This window comes from Corapipo altera, unplaced genomic scaffold, assembly GCF_003945725.1.
Source record: "Corapipo altera isolate COAL_440 unplaced genomic scaffold, ASM394572v1 1b, whole genome shotgun sequence".
Lineage (NCBI taxonomy): Eukaryota > Metazoa > Chordata > Aves > Passeriformes > Pipridae > Corapipo > Corapipo altera.
In genome coordinates, this window is record NW_020884881.1 from 18,913,362 (window position 1) to 18,922,247 (window position 8,886).

An 8,886-nucleotide genomic window follows, 5' to 3' on the forward strand; every position below is an offset into this window, starting at 1 on the left:
CTGAATTATTGTTATTTTTTAGGGCTCAAGCGCAGAGAAACGGCCGCGCGTTCGCAAATAACACGGTTTTGGGGGGTTTGCTCCCCCCTTTCTCGTTCCACTGGGCACGTCGGGGGCGGTCAGGTAGAGATGGGGGGGTCAGTGCGGGGGTCGGGAGGGGACGGGGGGGGCTCATCGCTTGGGTCCGGGGGACTCCGTCCCTTGGGACTCCATCAATCCCTTGGGGATCCATCGATCCCTTGGGGATCCATCGATCCCTTGGGGGGCTGCGGGACGGGACCGACGGGACCCCCGGGAGCCCCGGCCGGCCACGCCCCCCCGCGGGCTCAGCCAATGGGCGACGGGCAGGAACTGGGGCGCCGGCCGCGAGCGGTGCTGATTGGCTGCTCGCCCGGCCCCCGGAGGCGCTGATTGGCTGCCCCTCCGCGCCCCTCCGGGCCGGCCCGGGCGCTGCGTTGAGCCAGGGCATCCCCTAGCGGTGCCCAGGGGGCATCCCACCGGGAATGGGGTGGGAACGGGGCACAGGGACACAGGGGACACAGGGGAGGGGGAGAGGGGAAAGGGAGAATGAGGGAGAGAGAGGGAAAGAGAGAGACAAAAGACGCCAGGAGAAAGGAAAGGTAGGAAGAGGGGGGGAAAAAAAGTGAAAGATGGAAAGAAGGAAAAAAAAAGGGAAGGAAGAAAAGAAGGAAGGAAAGAAGAAAGAAAGAAAGAAGGAAAGAAAGAAAGAAAGAAAGAAAGAAAGAAAGAAAGAAAGAAAGAAAAAAGGAAGAAAAGAAAAAAAAGAAAAGAAAAGAAAAGAACAAGAAAAATGAAAAGGAAAAAGAAAAAGAAAAAGGAAAAGGAAAAGAAGGGAAAGGGTGGGGAGTGAAAGGAAAAATGAAGGAGAAACGGGAAAAAAAAAAAGGATAATATTATTTTTTTAAAAAAGCACTAGAACAAGTCACTCACTGGGTGCCTCTGTCTCTCCGCACTGGCAGGAGCGCAGCCCGGCTGGGGAGGAAGTGCCGCTGAAGAGTTTTTATACCGGGAGGGTCTCGTTAAACCCGGGGCTCCGCAGCGGCTGTGCCGGTGTCCCGGCGGTGCCGCCGGGCTGGGCTCAGCCTGACCGGGGAGCCGGCTCCGCTCTACGGCCGGCGGAGCTGAGCCTCCCGACGGCGGGATGGATGGATGGATGGATGGACGGATGGACGGATGGATGGACGGATGCACCGGGTCCTCCAGGGCGCCCATTTTTAAGCCTGATTTTAAGCCCCCGGCGCAGCCCATTGGCGCTGGGCGTGGGGACAGGGCAGCAGCGCTGCGGTTTCACGCCTGAAGGATGTGCCGTGGGGATCCACATACATGTATTTATTTTATTTTTTAAAAAGTCACTTTCCGGGGCAGGTATGAAAACCGAGAATCAGCCATACGTTGGGGTCGGCGTAGCCCGGACAGGGGGGAACCCGGGAAACGTGCCGGGTTGGGAGCGCCGAGGAGGGTGGACGAGCCGAGATGGGGGTGGCAGCTCCCCCTCCCAGAACTGTCCGAGGGATGGAGATCGACGCTCCCCAGCCCTGCCCAGCCTCGCCGACGCCGCCAGGACCGAGCCCCGCCGCCTGGAGGGAGCGGGCACCGCTCCCGGCATCCCATCGGGGGCACGGGAGGGAAGGGGGAGACAGGAGTGGGATGGCCCTCCCCGAGCCGGGGGCTTTAACTCGCTCCGGGAAAACTCGCGTTTCCTCTCTCCCCCCACTCAGAGAACCCGCTTTGCCCGTAGCTTTTTTATTTTGCGCGGTGACCCCTCCTTTACACACCCCAGGAGCTGGGGTGCACTGTGAGGGGGGGAAACGGAAGGGAAAACAGCGCGATCTCTCCTGATGCACTTCCCGGGTTGACCCGCCGGGTCCCTCCGCACCAGGCGACCCCACGGCCTCTACCCTCGCTGTGTGGGGGTGTTTTGGGGTGCTTAAGGTGCCCCAGCACCGAGGTGGGCCCTCTTTTGGGGAGGTGTTTCTTTGAGAGGAGCAGGACGGTAAAGAGGAGAGCAACGTCCAAGAGCACAAACTTTCCGCTTCCCGCCCTCCCCAGCTTTAAGCGTTTTATGGATGTGAGGGCGAAGTGTCTCCCCGGGATTTGCCCCTTTATTCCGCCTCCCCAAATTTCCCCGCACCAGAAGCACATCCTGCGGGCGAGAGTGGTCTCCAGAGCTTGGGAAAAGTCACCTTCTCTCTTTTAACATCTGGGGGGCGTCTAGTGCTGAGCTGGGATCTTTGGGCAGGTGAGCTGAGATTCCCACCCCCCCTCCCTCCGGCAGTTACAGCCCTGAGACCTTCAGCCGTGGGATCACAGGAGGGGAATTTCCATCCAGAGGTCACAAAATTGCTAAGCCATTTTAAAACGTGCCTTTAGCCTGTCCAGAGGCACTGGGGAAACCGTTTTCCTTCAACTGTTTGGCGGACACGAAATGATTAATGCAAATTAAAATTAATAAAGCAAAAAGAGAATTAAAATAAAAATTAAAATAAGTAAAATAAAATAATAAATCAGCAACTACACCAAGTCCCATCAGTGGCGGGAGGAAAAGAAGTGGCCTCGTCCTGCCCCTATGAGGGACAACAAGGGTGTCACAGTGGGATCCTGTCCCCTGCCTGCCCCTCGCAGCCACAGCCCCAGTAACGGGAGGAGGACCCCGCTTTCAAATCTAGTTTTCTCAGGCTGTCCCTTTATTTTCAACCCATCTTGGATAGACTCGATCTTCCCATTCCTTTCCCAGCCGGGAGGAAGTCGTGGTGGGGAGGGCAAACACTGCCCCCACCAAAAGACCAAAAGAAAAAAAAAGGGAAAAGGAATCATGAAAAAAAAAAAAAAAAAAAGTCATTTTCCTCCTCTCCTCGGATTATCCTGTGATCCCCGGGGGTTTTGCGAGGAGCGCTGGCCTTGACCGTCCTTTTCCCAGGCTGTGGCTGCAGATCCATCACCTCGCCCCCCCGCGGCAGCCCCCAGCAGGGTTTCCAGTGACAGCTCGGCGTTAATAGGAGCCCATTGTTGGAGCAATTAGCCCCAAGCTCGCCACCAGCCGCCAGATAAGGGTCGGGGGCTCGGGGGTTAATTCTGCCGGGAGGGGGGAAGGGGACCTCGGGGGGGGGGGCTCCAGCATCCCCCCGGGGTTGGGGAGGGGGGGGGGGGGGGGGGGGGGAAATGGGGTTAACTCTGGCTCTAAAAGGTCACGAGGAAACGCTTTTAACACAAGTCACTTACAGTCCCAAAAAGGAGAGAATTAAATAATAATAAAATCAACAACAACAAAATCCCGAACTCGGTGAGATGGGGCGGTCACACAACCTTCCACTCCCCCAAAAATGATCAGTCAAAGGGCACTAAAGCTGCCGGGAGTCCCCGCTTTTATTTTTTTTCCTTCAGGTCTTCCTGTTAAAATAGATACAGGGAAGGTTGTTGTGGAGCCAGGACCCGGGGCCACCCCATTCTTCCATCCTCGTTGGTGCCCACCGCAGCGACTGGCACCTCGGGGCGGGGACAGGCAGACCCCCCCTCCCCCTTCTCCCCCCCTTCTCCTTTAGCCCCCTTTTAAACGACAATTGACTGAAAGGGGATTAAGTTACGTTTGTCGGGCTGCCTTTTTTTTTCTTCTTCTTCCAGGGTACCAGAATAGTACAGGTAAAGCTGTACAAACAGCCGGGAGCGAGGAATTGGGGGGTTATGGAGAGGACACGGCCCAGGGCAGAGCTCCGAAGATTATTATTAATTTTTTTTTGCCTGTGTACAGCAACTTGCCGAGAGAGAGGGACCCGGGGCTGTGAGCGGCGTTGCCGCCTTCCCGACTGGGGCAACCCCTCCCGGGGCACAAATCCTGCCAGCCCCCGGGACGGGACGGTGCTGGGCCCTGGTAAGGCTGCTGAGATAATCTCGTGTTAAACAAAGGCGGAGAGAAGAGGGAATATTTTTTTTTCCCTCTTCCCCCCCCCCCCCTTCGTGAATCAGGCAGGAATTATGATCCGCTTCCCCAAGGCCACCCCCCCCTCGGCCTTTATCAGTAAAACGATGATCACCATCCCTCTAGCTAGGAGCTGGTAAATTATTATTATTATTATCAATAATAATAATAATAATAGTGGTCGAAGTGAGAGACTGCATTTCTGCATCTTCCCTTTCTCATCTCACATGAGCCTTCCCCTTCGCTTCAAAACCAGCCACGAGTGTTTCATTCTTTTTTTTTCCTTCTCTCACTCTTCTTTCTTTTTTTTTTAACATATGAGTATATATTTCCGTTCTATTCTTACAATTCATTTATCTCCCCTTCACGAAGATCTGGAGGAAACGTAAACACACGCACATAAAGAAGTGCCGAGCCATGCAAATTCAGAGAGAGAACAAATCATGGGCTGATTACACCGGGTCCAATTTTTTCTCCTTTCGTGCACCACCACCCACCCCAGACGCACACATTTTTTTTTTTTGTTTCAGCGCAAATGATGCTATTTGATGGAGGGGGAAGAAGAGAGGGGGAAAACCCTGCTCTGCCATAGAAAAGAAATTCGAAGAATTAAAACTGGGAGGAGAGAAACTGGGACTTTTCTTCCCCCTCCTCCCCCCCCGCTTCTTTGAAGCTGAGAGGAGGGCGACTGCCCCGGGACACTGCAGGAGTTAAAAAAAAAAAAAAAAAAAAGTCTGAGAAAGATCAAAAACCGGCTCCGCAAGTCCCAGGGGCGACCTCTCCCCCCGACACATTCCCCAAACTGCGCGGCTGAGGCGCGGAGAGGAGCCGGGCAAAGGGGAGAAGGGGAGGGGGGGAGTCATGTCAACCCTTCTGCCGGTGCCCCGTCCTGCTCTGGGATGGCAGGCAGAGTCCAGCTCCCTTCCCTCCTTCCTTCTCTCTCTCCCTGCTTCCTTCCTTCCTTCCCTCCGCAGCACAGCCACGGTTTCACGCTCAGCCCGGTAAGTCTCTTTTCTCCCTCCCCCACGCACCTTTTCCTTTCTCAGACAGCAGAAGTGTACTTGGACAAGGGGTTCTGCTTCTCCTTTTTATTCCCCCACCCCTTTTTTCCCGTTCTCTCCTTTTTACCCCTCTCTCCAGGCTGGGGGAGAGGTTCCCGACCCTGGAGCTGGTCCCCGCCGGGCACGGTGCTGGGCAGGGGCGAGCGGGCGGCGCTCCGGGGAGGATTCGACCCCACAGAAATGAAAAATAAGAACAGGAAAAGCCAGAAAACCGCCTGAACAGCCACTCCAAATTACGGCGAGGTTAAAGACATGTGCGTTAAGAGGGGGAAAAAAAAAAAAAAAAAAAAAAAAAAAAAAAAAAAAAAAGGGGAGAGAGGGAATCAGTTTATTTCGTGTTTCTCGGTTTTGCTTTATCTCCCAGGAATGTTTTGAGAGATAGATTTTAAGGCGTACTGAAGCATCTTGCAGGCTTTAAAGCCGACAAGCGCTGTTTTCCTCAAACCCCACGGAGAAGGTGAAGCTGCCGTCGTGTTTAAGAATTTTTTTTCTTTTCTTTTCCTTTTTTTTTTTTTTTCTGAAAGCAGAAATTACCCCGGGACTTAGATAAAGAAGAAAGCACAAATCGCCAGCCTGCTGGCGTGAGAGGAGGCGGCAGAATTAACACCAGTTCCTTGGCGAGACGCAGGGGCATATCCCGACCTCCCAGGATTAAAACCGGAGCGATTTGCTCCGGGAAGCGTCTGGCTGCTGCTCGTTTGAAGTCGTCCCTGCACGCCCCAAAACAAACCCCCCTTGTCCACAGACCCCATCGGGGGTAACCCCGCAAGACGCGACCGCCCCGCATAGTGACAAGCCGCTCCGTAAACACGGGGCTCACATCTACCGTCAGAAACTACAAAATTCAAATAGTATCGAGGATGTCGGAATCTATACGATTTCTTTTCGCTCTAAAGAGCGGACTACCGCACCCCAAATTCCCCTGAGGAGCCCATACAAGCTCCCAGAGGTGTTATCCCCCGCCCACCGTCCAAGCACAAGGCGATGCCCTGCTCATCCCGGGGGGCGAGCGGAGCCCCCAGACGAGACTTCCCCCTCCCTCGCATCGCACTCCCTACCTACCCCTGCGGGGAAACACCTTCTCGTCTTATTTCCCCACCTGAAATTAAAACAACCCCTTCGGCTCCTTAAAAAAAAAAAAAAAAAAATTCACGTCCCCAGGGAGAAGGAAGCGCTTTGTCCCAGCCGGGAGCAAAACGCCGCGGGTGGAGTAGACCTTCCCTCTCCCCTCCTTCCTTTCCGAGAGCCTGTTTCGCCTTTCCCGTGGCCCTCAGGTTGCCGGGACCCTGACTGTCCCCTCGTCTGTCCGGGATACATCGCAGTACTCCCAGGGAAGGGGGATCGGTGTCCGCCCTGTCGGAGCAGCAGCCCCTGCCCGCGGCACCGCCGGGTCTCGGCTCCCCCGCTCCGCACCTGCGGCCCATAAATAATGGAGAAAACAAGCCGGGCCCCTGGTTATTAATTATCCGGTTGCATTAAAATCTGTCACCCGGAGCCCGCTGTCTGTGTACGGACACGTGAAGGTAAGAGAGCTTGGATGGATGGATGGATGGATGGATGGACGAATAGATAGACAGATAGACAGACAGATAGATAGATAGATAATTTTCTCCCTTTTCTCCTCTGAAGACGGTCAATGACAGCTAACGCTGATTTCTGTACAGCCCGAGCCATTTCCAGGTTCCCTCCTTAAACACCCTCCTCCCGGTGTGGGGGGTGGAAAATTTTCCTACAAGAGGGCAAGGAGGAGGGAGACTTAAATCCAGGGATGCCAGGGAAGAGGGGAAGCTCTCTTCTCGTCCCGCGTCCCCGAGTCTTGCCGGAGCCCAGAACGGCCCGGCCCGGGGATCCCCCCGGCGGGACTGGGAACAGCGGGAAGGTGCAGGGTCCGGCCCCGGAGCGGAGTCATCTCCCTCCCCATCTCAGCCTGCCTTAATTACACGTCTCTGAGATAGCTCTGGTTTGGGTTTACAAGGTATAAAAAGGAGAAATATCTACGAAAAGCGGTGGAAGATCGTCCTAAATGGTTTCTGTTAGAATCATAGTATTCCTGTTAAGTGTTATATATTAGATATTTTTAACATGGATGTATAGAGTACTACATATATAGTACATATTAGGCACTACAGAGCACACATCGATCTCGCTGAATCAAATCAAATCGGTATTTTTTGTGGGAATAGTACAGAACCGCAGCCATCGGCAGATGCCTGCCGGCATGAATATCGCTGTACACAGAGTCATACGACTAGGTCCGTATATACAAAGTATATATATTTATATATATATGTACACATAGGTACTAAGACGGAACGGAAAGGCCCCGATTCCGCATATCCCGTAGGTATCTACCTACCCCTTCCATTCCTGAGATTAATATTTCACATCCCAGCTATGACAGCGCCGTGTCTCATCTCCCACCCCCCGCCATTCCAGCCTCACTCCTTTGCCCCTTAACACCCAGCTTCTTCTCACCCGCTTCCAAAATTTCGGCTCCCTCCCGGATCGAGGTGGTGGGGGCTTTCCCCAAGGTCACCACGAAAACTAAATTTCCCCCCACGCACCCCAAGCAATGAGGGAGGGTCTGGTTGAGTTTCAAGTCGTTTGAGCCGAGCTCCCCATCCTAATGCCCTCCACGTGGAGAAGGAGTAAAAATGGGAAGAATTAAAAAAAAAAAAAAAAAAAAAAAAGAAGAAGAAAATAGGAGGAGGGTGAGGGGACACACGAACAGGCAAATCGGTGTTCACTGACCTGGGCAGACGCTTTTGATTTTGGCCGGTTCCTCTGGAGCGCTCAGGGCAGGAGTGCGGGAGGAGCGGAGCCGCTGCTGGCATGTCGCAAGCTCCCACCGAGGGGGAAAACCTGGGGGAGCCGCATCCTCCGAACGCCCACCCTTGCCCTCCTCCTCCTCCTCCGGGCTGGGCTGAAGATCAGAGCTCTTCCGGGTTGGGAAAGGGCAGAGAAGGAGTGAGAGGAATATGATGGGCCATTTCTTTACACACCCATCGATGGGGCGGGGAGGTGGAGGCGGGGGGGGGGGGCAGGGGCAGGGCCAGGGCCGGGGGGACGCGCCAGGTACTGGGGCTCGCAGCGGTGTGAGCGTGATGTAACCCGTCCCGGGAGCAACTGTCAGCGCCGTGAGCCTGGAACACCGGGAAGAGGGAGAGGGGGAAATATAATTAAGGGTATGATCACACAAATAACGCCGGGGCTCGCTCCGCTGCATCGAAAGCTTTCAAGGAAAAGCGGTGACATTAACGGCGAGGGGCTGGTTCTTCTCCTCTGCCCCCCCTTCTCCTCGGGAGTGGGGGAGGGGGGTCGGACACACCTTTAACGACCCTATTTTCCTTTATTTATTCGTTTTTAACCATCGCTAATTTATTTTTATTTTGTATGTGTATCTGTGTAAAGCTCCAGGATCTAGACAGGAAAAAAAAATAATAATAATCTACACGCATGTGTTGGCCCTCCGAGAGTGGAGGGTGAGACGACAGTCCCCCTGTGTCCCCTGTCCCCCCGTCTTCCTCGGGACGAGGAAGGCTCCCAGCCACGGGTAGGAGCGCGGTGGGGAGATACCGACCTTAGGGGTCGGTCCCAGCCCTGGGGGTCTGTCTGTCCCCTTCTCTGTCTCCTCAGAGCTGGACTGGTTTGTGCCCAGGGCCATGAGGAGCGAAAGGGGTGGGCGAGGGGGGATCTTCAGTCTCCTGCCCCCTTCTCAGTCTCCCCTCCCTGTGAACAACTGGGGTTTTTCGAGGGCTGGGGAGCGGAGGGAAGATAAAAACCCCTCTTAAACTGTTGTAGGGGGAGGAGAAGCCAGGGAGCCGGGCTGTGGCCATGCTACAGGCTCTCGGGGATGTCCCAAATTTTTCAGCGATGAGAAGATGGAGGAAC

The 8,886-nt window shown here is 54.6% G+C and overlaps 1 protein-coding gene across 2 annotated transcripts in view; it reads right to left on the reverse strand.

Annotated features, from left to right (window-relative positions):
- Positions 1-7,940, reverse strand: part of GATA3 (GATA binding protein 3) — a 29,044-nt gene extending 21,104 nt beyond the window's left edge. For both annotated transcript variants that reach the window (XM_027639988.1, XM_027639986.1), the window contains exon 1: positions 7,747-7,940. The gene's annotated coding sequence lies outside the window, so the exon portion shown is untranslated. The remainder of the gene's footprint in view (positions 1-7,746) is intronic.
- Positions 7,941-8,886: the final 946 nt, after the last annotated feature.